Below are 18,670 nucleotides of genomic sequence, written 5' to 3' on the forward strand. Positions count from 1 at the left end.
TCAGCTGTAAAATGGGGAAAAAAACCCAACATCTGTTTTGCAGGGTTGATGTGAGGATCAAAGGAGATAATATTTATGAAGCATTTAGTATAGATCCTGGTACATAGTGGATATTAGTATAAATTAATACTTATTCCCTTCCCTTTCCTTCTTAAGTTACAGAAAATTAAAACTAAACAAATAACAAAACTAACAGTAGGTTTGAGAAACCAGATACAGCATGTTATTTGCTAGATTGTATTACACTGGTGTGGTGTTTTTCTTCTTTAAAATAATAATGGTTCTCTCTGGGAGCAGGTTTCTTGGAGAGGTTTTCTGGAGGCAGTCTTAGTTTCAGTTAAAAGTAATAATTACTCGAAATGCAGTCAGGTGCTAAAAGTTCAGATTTTTTATTGCTTCCTCCAAAATAGCCCTGTTAGTTTTTCTTAGAGGCCTATCTTTCTGTTTGGTTCCAAGAGCTCCTGCGGTTGTCTTTTGCCTCTGCTTTCTTCAGCTTCCAGCCAGCACAAAGGTGAAAGATGGAATGAATCTCTCTTGCCTCAAGAGAGGGCTTCTGGCTCTGAACTGACTTGACACTCCCCTCTCAATCTTTTCAGCTGAACTCACTTGACTAACTCACTGAAGCTCTATTTATGCTCCTTCTCCGAGAGAGTGGGATTATGGGTTTCCTCCCAGAGTGCTCTCTTGCCCTAAGAGCTTCTTGCTTATATGAGCTCTCTAAAGGTGTGAACGCAAGTATTGTTTTTATCAGTTCTATTTAGTACCTTGTTTCTTCTGGCCCATAACATCTTCTTGTAAGATCAGATCAATCATACTGAACCATGCTAAATTACATAATTATTTTCTCTATCAACTCTAATGACTTAACACTTTGTAAGGATTCCAACACACTGGAGTCAAGAAATACTTTTTTTTAATTTTAAGAATTTTTCGAATTTTAAGAATCAATACCTCTCATGTACTTTTACTTCAGTAGTCATAACTTTTTATAAAATAAGAGTACTTCTAGTTTACGTTTTTAAGAATATATGCTATACTGAATTCATATGTTTGAATTGTTAATTAACAAGGTTGCTACTTCCCATATCCTAGAATCTACTACTAGGTTCCTAGAAGTAACCTATGCTTTCTAGGAATCCTGACAACTTTCAAGTGATTAATCAAGATTTATTGAACATCTGACAATGCCTGTTACATTATATAGACACAAAGGGTGTAACAGTTTTGTTTTAGTTATAAAGTAACTTTTCTATATTCTAAAAGATGAATACAAACAGGCTATTTATTAAAAATTTGAATATTGATAGAGAGGTAAGTAGAGAATAGATAAGTTTATTCCATTCTTAGTATATTTTGAAAATAGAATACACACAAAATAGTAATATTAAAAGTGAAAACTACTCTTCTAGGTTCCTGCCATTTTCATTGTTTGGGATTTTATGGCAGAGACCCAATCTACCCATAGCAGTAGAATCAAGAAAGTGGGAGGTGGTAGAGTCCCCTGGCCTCGGATCCAGGAAGACTCAAGTTTAAATCCTGTCTTTGGCACTTACTAACTATATAACCTTGGGCAAGCCACTTAATTTTTCCAATCTCTGTTTCTTCTCTGTAAAACCAAGCAGTTGAATGTCACATTCCACTCAACTCCTCTGATTTTGACTCCAAGAACATCATGCTTCATCTAATCTAAACTCATCACCTGAAATCTTATCAATCATGGAGAACGCTTTAGTTTTGATTCTTAGCACATCCTCAGTGACCCTCAGGTACATCTCTTCTCTAATTCCAGGGATGGAGTGCAGTGACAAAAGACTCTTCCCAAAGTCCCCCGTTTTCTAGCCAACTTTTCATTTCCCATCATTTGTTTTGCTTGATTTTGACTCCCAAAAAATCAGCCCTCATACTATGTGCACCCTTTAGTGCCTCATATCACCTCCACCTTTTCAACTTCCTTTTGTGTACTGCCTTCCTCCATTAGATTGAAAACTGTCAGGACAGAGACTGTTTTTATTCTTATAAATTGTATCTCCAGCACTTAGCACAGTTCCTGTAACATAATAGGTACTTAAATGTTTATTGAAAATTTAATTGATTAATGGCCTCTACACTTCCTTCTAGCTCTAAACCTATGAATCTAAATATCTTATATAAAATATTACTTCCTAGCCACATGAATATATCAAGATTTATTCAATATTTTCTTCTTTTAGTTTACTAGCAATGAATCATTTAGCAATGCTTTACTTAGAAGATTAACAAAGCTCTTTACAAAACTATACTCCATCAGTATAAATGGTTATTCTTTTAGTAATTTGTAGAAAATTTTTACATATTCATATATATTAATAGCAGATTATATACATTTATCATAAAACCCTGCCATTTTAAAATGACCAAATGTATGAAATACAATTTTATAAAGTTTGATGCAACCAGCACAACAGTTAGTTATTTATATATCATGGGGTTAGAGCTGAGATGATGGAGTGTCAAGAAGCAGTTTGAGAAATAGTGAACTCCTCAAAACTTCTCCAGTTATAGAAAATGCTGATAAGGAAATCAAGAAGTCACAGGTTGAGTCATTTTTCCAGCCTATGTCAGCAGAGTGAGATAGACTGAGAGATCTGCAGAAACTTGGGATCGGGTCTGCTAAAATCAGCTCATTGGAACAGGGGAACCTAGGGAGAAGCCATGCATCAGGGAAAGAGGAAATTTCAGGCACATTCTTAAGCACTACAATGGGAATGGATGACAATTTGCAGCTTTTTTATCACTATCTAAGTCTGGATCCAGACCTGGGGCATACTTGCACCCATGAGTAGTATGTTTTTACACATAATAGCTAACATTCTTATTCCAAAAATCAAGAAAAACTTTTTAAGAAAAAAATTGATACCTATCATAAGAATAGCCACATGCCTAGGCAGTATGTGAAGAGAAGTTCTGAAGACCACAGGAACAGAGTGGGATCTGTGGTCTTCAGAACTTCTCTTCACACACTGTGTGAAGGCCACTTTGTGGCCTTGTTTGCAGCCTACCAAGGAATAATCATAGCAGGACTCCTAGACCCTTTAGTTTTGTCACTCTAAACCAGCTAACCAATAAAGGCCAAGTAGAGCAGCAATCAACTACTGCTCAGACCCAAACCCATGTCAGGAACTTACAAAATTTAAGACTAGCAGAATGCAATCAGACTTTTGGATTAGATGACTTTGGGACCACTGAAAGCTTTCAGATCCCCAGCCTTAACTGTTCCTAAGCATTCCATATTTTAAGAAAATCAATAATAGAATCAAGCCAAATTTTCCCATCAGAAGTGCCCAGAACCTGGTGTTAATATCAAAGATCAAATAAGGAAATAGGTTGGAAAAATAAGCAAAATAATGAAGAAAAATATCCCACCATAAAAAAAGCTGTTATTATGAGAGGTAAACTCAAACCAGAAGACAGATCCACACATCTACAATCAGCCTCAAAGACAACACAGTTTGGGCACAGGTTCAAGTAGAATGTCTAAAAGACATAAAGCAAGAATGAAAAAAGAATTGAAATACTTTTTATTGATGAAATAAGAATGCTAGCAGAAAAGATTGAAAAAGAGAGCTATGAAAAAATTGGAAAGGAAAATAATAGTTTGGCACAAGAGGTACAAAAGTTGGCCCATGCAACAAACAAAAAAATTAGAATGAACCAATTAGAAGCCAACGAATGCATGAAACTATAAGAAATATTAAAACATAGCCATAAGACTGAAAAAAATGGAAGAAAATATAAAGTTTCTTAAAGCAATACAGCCTATCTGGACAACATGTCCAGGAGAAATAATTTAAGAATCATTAAACTACATACATAGTTTTGTGCAGAAATACATTTCACTTAATCAGGAGGGAAAGGGGAGAAAGGATTAGAAAGGGTATTAAGAGAGGAATTAATTCTAAGCAGAACAAACTCTAAGGATGTACAAAATATTTGTGACTATATTTCAGGTTGTAAAGAATGGGAATGTGAGGGATTGTCCATAAATTGAGGAATGAATAAACTATAAAATATGAATGTGATGCAATATTTTAACATTTTTTAGTTACTAGATATGGGCTTGAAAAAATTGTAATTCTAAGTAAAGTTGAAACCTGCTAATTACCTTCTGATATAAGGATACAAAATGAAATATTCACAAACATAAAGACACACAGAGAGACAGAAAGACAGACACAGAAAGACAGAGACAGACACAGAAAGATAAGAGACATACAGATACAAAAACAGAAAAAGAAAGGGACAGGGGAGGCAGATAGACCTGGTCACACAGTCAATGCTGAAATTTGTTTTACTTAACTATAAAAGTTTGGAATAATGATTGTGGTTTTTTCTTTCATTCTCACTTGAGGTGGAGAGGAGAGGAGGTGGAACAGAGAGAAGGTGGAATTTTGCTGTCTGAAAAGTAAGAATATAATTTCGTGTCTGAAAAAGAACATAATTTTAAAACAATATATGTTTTCCTTCACCTCTACATGATAAATGGACTTGAGACCAATATCAATCAATCACTTAATCCATCAGTTAATAATCACTAAGTCCCTACTATATGCCAGGTACTGTGCCAAGTACTGGAGGTATAAGAAGAGATCCCTGTTTTTTTCCTCTAGCTGAGGGGCAGTTAGAGCACCAGCCCTGAAGTCAGGAGGACCTGAGTTCAAATCTGATCTCAGACACTTAATATTTCCTAGCTGTGCGACCTTGGGCAAGTTAAGAAAAAAATGTTTTTGCCTCAGCAAAAACAAACAAACAGTCCCTGCTATCAAGAAGTTTATAATCTAAAAAGAGAAAAAAGATACCAATAGTTATATACAAAGCATGTCATAAAAAAGATGAATAGAAAATAGTTAAAAGAATGAAAATACTTAAAAGAATGAAGGTACTGTGTAGAGGACTAAAACTCTGAATAGGATACTTGAATCTGAGAATGCAGATCACTTAAGGCTGATTACCTATTAGATGTGAGACAATGGCTTTAGTAGCATATATTTGGATCATGGATCTCCTCAACTTTAGTGCTTTGCTGAATGTTTGGTAGGAAGATAATCGTAGGCAAGGATTGGGTGGTGGAGGGAGAGAAGGGAGAGTGATGTGGTGGCAGGACAAGGAGAGAGATTGGTGACTTCAGACTCCAGAATCCAGGATACATCTTTGGCAAGCCTCGTGGCAGCTTGCCTGCTTCCATCACTTCTCCCTGTAAAGACCAAGGACTTTAATTTATCCTGACTCTGGTTGACTCTGAAGCTCTCTAAGGAGTTAGCTCACACTTTACATTTGGTACCCAATTTCACTGAAGAAGTCCCTGAGACCAAAAAAAGAGGGTGAGTATTGAAATAGACAAACAGGGAACTTACTTTGTTAAATACTAAACTTGTAACTTTCCTTTTCTAGCTGAAATGGAGGAGATATTAGGAAAAGATTCTTCCTCCCACTCCCACCCCAAGGGAGCTCTATAAGAAAGCATATATAGACTAATAAAGAAGCAAGGTTTGCCTGTAACTTGGGAGCAGATTGGTGGACTCTTGAAAACATTAGAATGCACATCCTCTTGGTTCTTCAAGGAAGAAGAAATAGAGGCAGGTAATTGGAAACTAGTAGGAGATCTGTGAATATTACGATGATAAAGGTCCTGATTCAATTTCTAAGGAAACATTCTATATATACAATGTAATACAATTGGCCTTAAATGTAAAGTCTCGGCTAGCTCGCTGGAGGCCTCAGGAATGGCTGGAGTCATGATAAGTAAAAGTCATTGGTGTATAGGGAGAGAAGTGAAGGAGACAGATAAACCGCCATGAGGTTCAGCACCAACTTCCCTTTTCCTCATCCTACTGCAAAGTGAAGTTCTCTAGCCTCTCTCACCCCACTCTCTAATCTTTACCTACAATTCTCTTAACCCTAAACATTGAGCCAGCATTAACTGTGAGAAGTGCAATTCCAAACATATGCTAATAGAGTCAAATAGGTAATTAGCCTTAAATGCTTAGTTGTCTGATTCAATTGCACCTATTCAGAGTTTCAGCCTTTACATCTCTGGCTTTCTTTTGTTTTAGAACAGAGGTGGTCACCATCCCTGACTTCTGGGGAGATGAGAACCCCAAACAGGAGGTGATTACACCCTCCCTGACTTCTCAGGAAGGGAGGGGAAAGCATTAAAAAGGAGATGATCATGCCCTCCCTGACTTCTCAGGAAGAGAGATGAAAAACACCAAAGGGAAGTGGGGAGTCAAGCCAGATATTGTTTTACTGAAGGGTTTTACAGGTATGCACAAACCCATCAGCATGGGAGATATTACACAAGCACATAACAATAAAGCACAGGCTAGCATTGATGACTCTCCCTATAGCCTGTGCAGGTTAATGTAACAAACATGAATTGTACATGCAAGTAGTGGTATAATAAACAATATGAATCAACATAGTGTTGTAAAAGATTTCCAGAAGTCCCAGAAGGAGGGTATGTAAATAACAATCACACATATGCTTCCTTCAGCAACCAAAAGATAGTCCAAAACCAATCTATTGTCCATTACTTCACATGTCAGGGAATCTAATGATCCCTGTAGATTTTGAAGTCTTGTAACAGTTTTATTATTTCTCAGAGAATCCAATGATTCCTGAGGGTTTTGAAGTCTTAACAACAATCTTATCATGTCTCAGAGAATCCAATGATTCCTGAGTGTTTTGAAGTCCAACAATTTTTGGTGTCCATTAGTCAATCGCCATAACTGCCATGCTCTTTCAGTGGTAGGCACAGTCAGTGATGGAACCATCTGATGTTTCTTGGATCTTCTCCTTCGTTTTAAGGGTCTGCTCATCTCTCTCCAATGGACATGGGCAGCTCATTGGCACCCATCTGATTCCTTCTCCATCTGTAGAGATATAAGCAAACCCTCTTCTCCAAGCAGTTAACCTATCTGGTCCCTTCCATTCACTACTTTCTGGATCTCTCCACATCACCTAGTGATTATCTAAAGATAGTGGAGCTGCTCATACTAGACACAGCCCTTCTGGTGGGTTATAAAACCTGTCTGCCAGAGCCAGTGCATCTTTGTCAAAAATCAAGAAGTTAATAATATAAAGAGCTAAGTTTAGAAGTTCTCTAGGGTAACCTGTGGCTCCACATTTCTTTTGTTTTTGGAGGATTGTCTTGATGACTATGTTTCTCCTCTTTACTATTGCCTGGCCTTGAGGATTAAAGGGTATGCCAGTGATGTGTAAAATCTTATACTGTGCACAAAAGTGTACAAAATGTTTAGAAGTATATGCAAATCCATTATCTGTTTTTATTGCTTGTGGCACACCCATATTTGCAAATGCTTGTATAAGGAATTCAGACACTCTGGCTGTCTCTTTTGCTGCTAGTATTGCAAAAGTGAATCCTGAAAAGATGTCTACTACAACATGGATAAAAGACAGATGACAAAAAGATTTATAATGGGTCACATCCATTTCCCAAATTTCATTGGGTCTCAAACCACAAGGGTTCTTCCCTTAAGGGAGCATAGGAATGTAGAAAAGAAGACAAGCTGTACAGGCTTTTACTATGCTTCTAGCTTCCTCTTTTGTTATCCCAAATTGTAAATGTAAAGCTCTATCAGCCGGCATGAGATTCTTGGGCTTCCTGAAATAAAGGAATATTGGCCAACATGGTTAGTTACCATCAAAAATAGGACCTGGAAGTCCACTTTGATAGTGGCCATGCAAGATATAAATCTTATCTGAATGCTTTCTCACTTGCTCTTGAAATTCCTTTAAGAGCTGATATATATTGGAAGCTACAAATTTTATTTGATCTGTGGCAATTCTTTGGACCACACTTACTGAATAGGCCAAATTAGATATTATATTTATATCTCCTGGATAACAAGTAAGAGCTAGAAAAATTGCATACAATTCATTCTGCTGAGTGGACTGAAAAGGAATTCTTACTATTTTTTTATGGTTAAGTCAAGAGAGTATACAGTACAAATATTATGTTTGGGTACATTTGTAAAGATATTTGTTCCTTTAAGAGGAACTTTATAAACCTTTTCTTCAAGAATCCATCACCAATTATGTAATAATCTGATTATCTTTAATGGAGACCCATGTGTAAAATTTGGAGCTGTGGCCAATAAAATTTGCCACTCTGAGATAGTTTCACAGCGTACCTTAATTTGTGCTTTAGTATAAAAGGTGTATATCTTGTCAGGTCTTATCCCAGATAATTGTACTGCTCGCATAATGGTCTTTAATAAAATTCTAGCCACAAGCACTGGGTTGGTCTGATTTGCTGGGAGGTTCTTTTGTAGCAAAAACTGATTTTTCCAAGGGTTTTCGAATGACTCTTTCAACCACATTGGATAAAGCTAGTTCAACTTCTCTCAAAGCCTCTTGAGCTTCTTTTGTAAGCTGGCGTGGTAAGGTTAAAGCACTATCTCACCTTTAAATGTCATATAATGATTGCAATTGATAGGTAGTCAAGCCTGACACTAGATGCATCCATTGGATATCTCCTATCTATTTCTGAAAGTCATTTAAGGTGTTTAGCTTCCCTGCTCTTCTTTTTTTGGTGAGGGGGAGGGGAGTAGAAGAATGTTTATTATGTCACTTAAAAGAATGGAACCAAATCATGTAGTACAGAAAAAACTTCATGAAGGTCATAAGTATTGGATAGGTTCTTTTTTTTTTTTTTTTTAATAATTATAACTTTTTATTGACAGAACCCATGCCTGGGTAATCTTTTACAACATTATCCCTTGCATTCACTTGTGTTCCAACTTTTCCCCTTCCTCCCTCTACTCACTCCCCTAGATGGCAAGCAGTCCTATACATGTTAAATATGTCATAGTATATCCTAGATACAATATATGTGTGCAGAACCGAACAGTTCTCTTGTTGCACAGGAGGAATTGGATTCAGAAGGTAAAAATAACCCGGTAAGGAAAACAAAAATGCAGAAAGTTCACATTCATTTCCCAGTGTTCTTTCTTTGGATGTAGCTGCTTCTGTCCATCATTGATCAATTGAAACTGAGTTAGGTCTCTTTGTCAAAGATGGAAGTGGATTTCTTTGCAAAGAAAAGATCTAACTCAGTTTCAATTGATCAATGATGGACAGAAGCAGTTATACCCAAAGAAAGAACACTGGGAAATGAATGTGAACTTTCTGCATTTTTGTTTTCCTTCCCGGGTTATTTTTACCTTCTGAATCTAATTCTCCCTGTGCAACAAGAGAACTGTTCGGTTCTGCAAACATATATTGTATCTAGGATATACTTCAACATATCTAACATGTATAGGACTGCTAGCCATCTAGGGGAGGGGGTGGAGAGAGGGAGGGGAAAAATCAGAACAGAAGCGAGTACAAGGGATAATGTTGTAAAAAAATTATCCTGGCATGGATTCTGTCAATATAAAGTTATTATAAAATAAAATAAAATATATATTAAAAATGTTGGAGGAATTATGGAAAAATAAAAAAAAAAAAGAAATCCACTTCCATCAGAATACATCCTCATACAGTATCGTTGTTGAAGTATATAATGATATCCTGGTTCGGCTCATTTCACTTAGCATCAGTTCATGTAAGTCTCTCCATGCCTCTCTGTTTTCATCCTGCTGATCATTTCTTACAGAACAATAATATTCCATAACATTCATATACCACAATTTACCCAGCCATTCTCCAATTGATGGGCATCCATTCATTTTCCAGTTTCTAGCCACTACAAACAGGGTCGCCACAAACATTTTGGCACATACAGGTCCCTTTCCCTTCTTTAGTATCTCTTTGGGGTATAAGCCCAGTAATAGCATTGCTGGATCAAAGGGAATGCACAGTTTGATAACTTTTTGGGCATAATTCCAGATTGCTCTTCAGAAGGGTTGGATTTGTTCACAACTCCACCAACAATGCATCAGTGTCCCAGTTTTCCCGCATCCCCTCCAACATTCATCATTATTTTTTCCTATCATTTTAGCCAATCTGACAGGTGTGTAGTGGTATCTCAGAGTTGTCTTAATTTGCATTTCTCTGATTAATAATGACTTGGACCATCTTTTCCTATGGCTAGAAATAGTTTCAATTTCATCATCTGAAAATTGTCTGTTCATATCCTTTGACCATTTATCAATTGGAGAATGGCTTGATTTCTTATAAATTAGAGTCAATTCTCTATGTCTTTTGGAAATGAGACCTTTATCAGAACCTTTAACTGTGAAAATGTTTTCCCAGTTTGTTGCTTTCCCTTTTAATCTTGTTTGCATTAGTTTTGTTTGTACAAAGGCTTTTTAATTTGATGTAATCAAAATTTTCTATTTTGTGATCAATAATGACCTCTAGTTCATCTTTGGTCACAAATTTCTTCCTTCTCCACAAGTTTGAGAGATAAATTATCCTATGTTCCTCTAACTTATTTATAATCTCATTCTTTATGCCTAAATCATGGACCCATTTTGATCTTATCTTGGTATATGGTGTTAAGTGTAGGTCCATGCCTAATTTCTGCCATACTGATTTCCAGCTATCCCAGCAGTTTTTGTCAAATAATGAATTCTTATCCCCAAAGTTAGGATCTTTGGGTTTGTCAAACAATAGATTTTAGCTTCTCTGTTCTTAAGGAAAGTTTTTGTACTGTAAGCACTTTAGGGTATACTTCATAATCTAAATATTGAAAAGGAGCATGTCTTTGAATTTTTTCTGGAGCTATATGCAATTTGTAGTTCCTTAGTGTTTCTATGGTCTTTTGTAGACATGCTTCTAACATTTGCTCCTCAGGTGCACATCCCAATATATCATCCAAGTAATGTAATCACATTACTTTTGGAAATGCTTTTCTTACTGGTGTAAGAGCAGCAGCAACATACATTTAACACATAGCAGGGCTATTTTTCATTCCCTGTGGCAAAACTGTACATTCATATCTTTTATGAGGCTCAACTAATTTTATGCTGGACATTGAAAAGGCAAATCTTTTCATATCCTCCTTATCTAGAGGGATAGAATAAAAACAATACTTAATGTTTATAACCCAAAGAGGCCATTCTCTAGGCAACTGAGTAGGAGATGGAAATCCAGGATGAAGAATTCCCATAATTTCCATCTGTTCATTTACTTTTCTTAAATCAGTCAACATCCTCCACTTTCCAGATTTCTTTCTTACAATAAATACAGGGGAATTCCAAGGACTTAGAGAAGGCTGTAAGTGTCTTTGGTCAAGTTGCTCCTGTACTATATCTAATAAGGCCTGAATTTTATCTCTAGCTAAGGGCCACTGTTGTACCCACACAGGTGTATCAATTTTCCACTGATTAGGAACAGGTGAGAGTGTTGGCAGGCCTTCAACAGCAGCCCTGCCTGAAAAACTGAAGTCCTCATTTGTAATCCTAATTGTTGTAAAATGTCTCTTCCCCACAAATTGATGGGGATTTTTTCAACTATAAAAGGAATAATAACTCCTGTTTCACCTTCAAATGTCCATCTCAAAGGAGTAGCACTAACTTTAACTGTAATTGATCCTTCTATGCCAGAAATATAGGTGTCTGCCTTAATCTTTGGCCAATGACTAGGCCAGTTGGTACCTCTAATGTCTATATGATCTACACCTGTGTCTACCCATCATTCTAATGGCATGCCATTTATATAGATAGTGAGCATAGGTTGGTCAGCTGTTACATGTGCTTGTAAAGGACTGAAATTCTGAATAGATGCACTTGAATCAGACAGCCAGCACTTAAGGCCTAATTATCTATTGAAGAATAACTCTATTAGCATGTTTGGAATTTCTTTTCTCCCAGTTAATGCTAAGTCAATGCTTGAGGTTAGTTAGAACAATTGTAGGAGGATTGGGGGTGGAGGGAGACAAGCCAGAGTCACTTTGAAGGAGGGCAATGAGAAGTGAGATTGGTAGAGAGTTTGAGGCAGTTTTGTCCATCTCCTTCATTTTCCCCCCTAAAGACCAAGGACTTTTGCTTATTTTGACTCTGGCTGATTCTGAGGTCTCCAAGGAGCTAGTCTGGAATTTACAGCTGCTGACCAGAATATTCCTGGATTCTGTTGCTTGGAGTCACAATCTGGGCAACTATCACCAGATTGCCTATTAGGAATCTGTATCAGTAAAGCTGATGCTACTACTTCTCCTGGGTGATAAGTCACACATTGTCTACCTGTAGTAGTGACTGGGATATTAGCTATACATTCCCCAGTTTCCATATCAGTGTATGGATGAACACTGTATTGTAAGTATTCTCAGGAGATGAATGGTCAAGCCTACTGTGCCTGGAGGCAAGGGATCCATAGGCTGGAGAGGAACAGTTTTCATCTCTCCAGGGTGTATCTCAGTAGTCCCAGCTGCATACAACTCTATTCTCCCCAATTGTAATCTCTTTCTCCCATCATGTTGCTTCCTAGCTGATTGATTGTGTCTGAGTATTGAACTTCTAAAGGCTCTCTGGGTATAACATTGGCTGCCATCATTCCCCAAGTGTTTTTTACCTTGGGTCCTGGGGCTGGGCCCCTCATCCAGTTTCTTTGAATCCTTCTATGTTCTGATGCCCAATGGAAGCCTCTGTTGCAATTTGGACATGGAGTTTTTAGTCTTGTTCTCCCATCCTGTTTTCTCACTCTGTCTCTATGCCAACATTGAACTTTCAGATGCTACTTTACCACATTGAAAGCATTGACGAGTCTCTCTGGAAGTCCTTTGCCAAAAGCGACCCTGTCTTTCTATGTTTGGATCTTGGGAAGTCTGCATCATAGCCTGATTATAAAAGGGATGTGTGCTTACCAACGCACAGCGTCTTAGGATCTCCTCTAAAGGAGCATCCTTATGTAATCCTAGTATAATTCTTCTGCAAACCTCATTAGCATTTTCTTTAGCAAGTTGCCTTATCATAATTTCTGTTGCTGCCTTTTCACCAATAGTTTGTATGACAGCTGTCTGCAAACGTCCCACGAAATCAGCAAAGGGTTCATTTGGCCCTTGTGCTATTTTCATGAAGGCCTCTTTTTTGTCCTTTTTACTTGGGATAAAACCCCATGCTTTGATATCACCAGAAACAATTTGCTCATATGCTGTTATTGGATAATTAATCTGTACTGAAGTGTAAGAACCTACACCTGTTAGTTGGTCATAGATGATTGGAGTATTAACTCCATTTTGACTGTTTCATTGGGCTTATATCCTATAGAGTTCACTATATTCAGAAAGCCATAACAAGTTTTGTCCAGATTTAAGCATGTCCTTGCTATAGATTTCCAATCACTAGGGCTTAAAATTCCATAAGCCAAATACTGTAATAACATCTTAACATAAGCTGATGTAGCCCCCTAATGAGTGCAAGCCTTTTTCAGGCCTTTGATGATTTCTGGATCAAAAGGAATGTATCTTCTACTTTCTTGACCTGAAGAATTAAACTGTTGAATCACAGGATACATTTCTATTTTCAAATCAGCTTTATTCTATCCTTCCTCTTTGGCTTTAAGTAGTGCCTTTTGCAATGTAGTCATAGGAGGGGTGGTTGCTGGTGGGGGAGGTGCTGATGATATCACTACCCCTCTCACTACTCTTCCTCCCTCCATCCAGGAAGACGAAGTTGATGGGAGCATGTCAAGAACAGTTTCAGTTTAGCCTGGATTGAAGCTGCCTCACAAGAGTGAGAATCACCACATCTTTTAGGTTCACTTAACTCCTCATGCCCTCTGGTGATATTGCCATTAGTCTGTCCTTTGTCTTCCTCTTTTTCCTCATACTTCCTCATCTGCCTGTTCTTTAAACTTTTCTTTTTTCTATAACTTGTGGGATTCTCTAAGGCCAATTGAATTAAGTTGTACATATAGAATGTTTCCTTGGAAATTGAATCTGGACCATTATCATTGTAATATTCACATAGTTGATCTCCTACTAGTTTCCAATTATCTGCCTCTATTTCTTCTTCCTTGAAGAACTAAGGGGATGTGCATTCTAATATATGCATGAGTCCCTCAATCTGCTGCCAAGTTCCAATCAAACCCTGTCTCTTTATCAGTCTGAGTATTCTTCCTGTGAATCTCCTTTGGGGTGAGGTTGGTGGTGGGAAAGAATCTTTTCCTAATATCTGCCCCATTTCAGCTAGAAAAAGAGTTACTAGTTCAGCTCTTAACAAAGTAAATTCACTGTTTGCCTGTTAAAAATAATTACCCTATTTCCTGGTCACTGGGGACTTTTTCAGTGAAATTAGGGTAACAACCAACTTCCCTTCTCATCCTGTGGCAAAATGAAGTAGTCTAGCCTCTCTCACCCTCCCCCCCCCCCCAATCCTTACTACAACTCTCTTAATCCTAAACATTGAGCCAGCATTAACTGGAAGAGCAATTCCAAACATATGCTAATGGAGTCATTGTCAAATAGGTAATTAGCCTTAAGTGCTTGGTTGTTTGATTCAAGTGCACCTATTCAGAGTTTCAGCCCTTTACACTTAATGAATCCCACAAGTTTTAGAAAAAAGAAAACCCCTAACTAGAAGCTTGTGGAGAAAGAGGAAGAAAGGAATTAAGTGAACTTAAAGGGCTTGATGATTCTCACTTTCTCAGCTCAGCTTCAACTCTGCCTACACCAGAGCAGGCTCTTGACCCTCGCCCATAAACTTTAACTTTCTGGATGGAGGGAGGAGGATGAGTGGGAAGGGTCGTGATATCACTAGCACCTCTCCTCCCCTCCCGCCCCCCAGCAATCACCCCCTCCTAAGACTCAATTGCAAAAGGCACTACTTAAAGCCAAAGAGGAAGGGCAGAGTACAGCTGATATGAGAATCAAAATGTATCCTGTGATTGAACAGCTTAACTTCAGGGAAATAGGATGAGGGACCCAGCCCCAGGGTCCCCCAAAACACTTGGGGCATGATGGCAGCCAATGCTACACCCAGAGAGTCTTTAGAAGTTCAGTACTCAGATATGACCAATCAGCCAAGAAGCAACCTGATGGGAGAAAAGGATTACAACTGGGGAGAATAGAGTTTTATGCAGCTGGGACTACAGAAATATTCCCTGGAGAGGTGAAATCTGTTCCTCTCCAGCATATGGATCCCTTGCCTCCAGGCACAGTGAGCTTGACCATTTCACCTCCTGAGAGTATTTACAAAACAGTGTTCATCCATATACTGTTGTGGGAAACTGGGGAATGTGTAGCTAATGTCCCAGTCACTAATATAGGTACACAATGTGTGACTCACCCAGAAGAAGTCGTAGCATCAGGTTTACTGATACAATCATGTTGGCCAATACTCCTTTATTTCTGGCAGCCTAAGAATCTCATTCTAACTATCACCAGGCTGCTTGAGTTTTATGTTTGCAATTTGTGATAACAACAGAGGAAGCTAGGAACATAGTAAAAGCCTGTAGAGCTTGCCTTCCTTTCCATGCTCCTAGCTCTTTATACAATTAACTTCTTGATTTTTGACAAAGATGCACTGGCTCTGGCACACAGTTTTTATAACCCCCTGGAAGGGCAGTGTCCAGTGCAAGCAGCTCCACTATCTTTAGATAATCACCAGGTGATGTGAAGAGATCTAGAAAGTGGTGAGTGGAAGGGACCAGATAGGTTAACTGCTTGGGGAAGAAGGTTTGCTTGTATCTACAGATGAAGAAGGAATCAGATGGGTGCCAATGAGCCATATTCTCCTTGGCCATCGGAGAGAAATGGAGCAGACCCTTGACACAAAGGAGAAAACCCAAGAAAACATCGAATGGTTCCATCACTGATTGTGCCCACCACTGAAAGAGCATGGCGGTTATGGCAATTAACTCATGGACATCAAAAATTGTTAATCAGACTGATGCAGGACTTAAAAACCCTTAGGTATCACTGGATTCCCTGAGACATGATAAGATTGTTGTAAGACTTGAAAACCCTTGGGAATCATTGGATTCCCTGAGAACATTATGTGACTGTTGCAGGACTTTAAAATCTGTAGGAATCATTGGATTTCTTGAGACATGCTGAGACTGTTGCAGCACTTCAAAAACTTGCAGGGATCATTGGATTTCCTGACACATAAAGGAATGGACAATAGATTGGTTTTGGACTATCTCTTGGTTGCGGAAGGAGGCTATGTGTGATTGTTAGTTACATACCCTCCTTCTAGGACTTCTGGAAATCTTTTACAATACCACATTGATTCATATTGTTTGTTATATCACTACTTACATGTACAATTTATGTTTGTTACACCATATTGTGCTTGTGCCAGTTGTGGGGAGATTCATTACTACTAGCCTGTGCTATATTGCTATGTGCTTATGTAATACCCCTCATGCTGATGATTTTGTATATACCTATTTCTAGTAAGACCCTTTAGCCCAGAAACCCACTAACAATATTTGGCTTGACTCCCCACTTCCCTTTGATGTTTTTCATCTCCCTCCCTGAAAAGTCAAGGGAGGGCGTGATCATCTCCTTTTTAGTGTTTTTTGTAAGAGGGCCTGCCAACCCCTCACCAGCCTTGGACATTGCACAGGGCAAGGTTCAGGTAATCTGAGGGTAGCTTTATAAGAGACTTGTTGGGTGTTGGGAGGAAGGGGATCCTATCCATGGCTCTAGCCCCTCAGTCTTTGCCATTTCAGGTGGACAGACAGTACTGGTCACTTAAGGCCTGTTCCACTTGGGAGTTGGGGCTGTGACCCATAAGAGTTTTCACCTCCTTTCTTGAGAAGTCAGGAGGGGCATGATCACCTCCTTTTTGGGGAGTTCTCACCTCTCTGAGAGTCAGGGAGGGTGAGACCACCTGTGTTCTAAAACAAAAGAAAGTGGGAGATGTAGAGGACTAAAACTCTGCAAAGGTATACTTGAATCTGAGAATGCAGAGCACTTAAGGCTAATTATCTATTCGATGTGAGACAAGGCTTTAGTAGCATATATTTGGATCATGGCTCTCCTCACCTTTGGTGCTTGCTGAATGTTTGGGAGTAAGATAATCATAGGCAAGGATTGAGGGGTGGAGGGAGAGAAAGGAGAGTGACTTAGCAGCAGGACAAGGAGGAGAGAGGCTGGTGACTCCGAACTCCAGATTCCAGGATATATTTTTGGCAAGCTTTGTGGCTGCTTGCCTGCCTCCTTCACTTCTCCCCCTAAAGACCAAGTACTTTAATTTATTCTGACTTTGGCTGAACCCAAAGTCCTTCAAGGAGCTAGCCTGCACTTTACAGTACTGCAATTAAGAGAAAAGCTCCCAAAGTGGGATTTTAGTTATGAATTAAAGGACGTCAAGGAGGCCAGAAGGTGAAGCCTGGCAGATGACCATAGAAAATACCCAGAGCTGAGAGATGAAGTGTCTTGTTTGTAGAATAGCCAGGAAACCAGTGTTACTGGATCAAGGGATATATATTAGGAAGTGTAAAAAGACTGGAAAGATAGGAGGGGAGTAGGTTATGAAAACCTTTGGATGCCAAACTGAGCATTTTGTATTTGATCCTAAGTAGGATAGAGTCCTACTTAGTAGAATGTTAAAATGATAGGACTTGTGCTTTAGGAAAATCATTTTGGTAGCTAAATTGAGGTCAGAGTAAAGCGAGGAGAAACTTGAAGCAGGCAGACACAACAGCAAACATAATAATAGAGTTTATAAGTATCAAGATTCTATAATCTTAAAAAAAGATTATAGGGGTTTTTAATAGAGGTAGACAAAATGAACAAAAAAATACAGCTAACATATTAACATGTTTTAATCCAAGAGGTGGATTTATTAGCGAGGGTGCCATTCAATACTCAGTGTGCTAAACAGCGCATTTATTTTTTTCTTTTTAGTATATGGCATAATTCTGAGAAAATGCATTGTGTTATATTGTATTGATTCAGCATTTATCTTTTCCTTTTTCTTTATGTTCTCAATAATTCTGTACTTATATATTTTTTAAGCTTTCCTCTAACAAAATATTCTAAATTGAAACTAATTGAAACTAAATCGAAATTAAACTAAGATTAGAATTAATTCCCATCCTGGAAATTGCCAATCCAAGACACACCTAAATTTCATCTTCTTTACTTTGATTTTCTGGACACACACACACATACACATATAGATACAGCATATTTGTGTATATACATATATATGTATATGTATATATTTTTCTATATCTAGCTAAACGAGGTAGAAAAATGTCAAATGGCAGTGAAGCATTATGAGTTATTTTTGATTTGATGATAACTCTGCCATTTTCTGTTTACTAATATGTCAAAACCAATAATCTTGAATTTACAGTGAGAACAGTTTGGTGTATTTCTGGGAACTTGAGATAACCTGATATAAAATAAAGTAATAGTGTATACAGCAGCATAAACATTAAATAATCCTACAGCAAATATTATAAGTTGGGAACATATCTTATTTCCTATATCCCAGAGAAAGCATGACAAAATATACAAAGCTTTTTTATTTTTGAGATTTAAATGAAAAATATTTTTTCAAACTCTGTCTTGTTTCAGTTTCTTTGTTTTTATATATACTCTTTTTTGTTATATTTATACCACATCGAGAATGGTACTACTTATGTTTAATGGGAAGTAATATTTCTCATGATATAGGAGATCTACAGCTATAACTCTGACCAGAATTCCAAAATAAGACTAAAAATAAAGACATATCATGTATGAGTTGCAACATATGTCATGCACTTTTAG

The 18,670-nt window shown here is 37.9% G+C and overlaps 1 protein-coding gene across 1 annotated transcript in view; it reads right to left on the minus strand.

The window, feature by feature from the left end:
* LOC127549785 (glycogen phosphorylase, liver form) overlaps nucleotides 1–18,670 on the minus strand; it is a 97,282-nt gene that overhangs the window by 739 nt on the left and 77,873 nt on the right. The window lies entirely within an intron of this gene.

This window comes from Antechinus flavipes, chromosome 2 (assembly GCF_016432865.1).
Source record: "Antechinus flavipes isolate AdamAnt ecotype Samford, QLD, Australia chromosome 2, AdamAnt_v2, whole genome shotgun sequence".
Taxonomy (NCBI): Eukaryota; Metazoa; Chordata; class Mammalia; order Dasyuromorphia; family Dasyuridae; genus Antechinus; species Antechinus flavipes.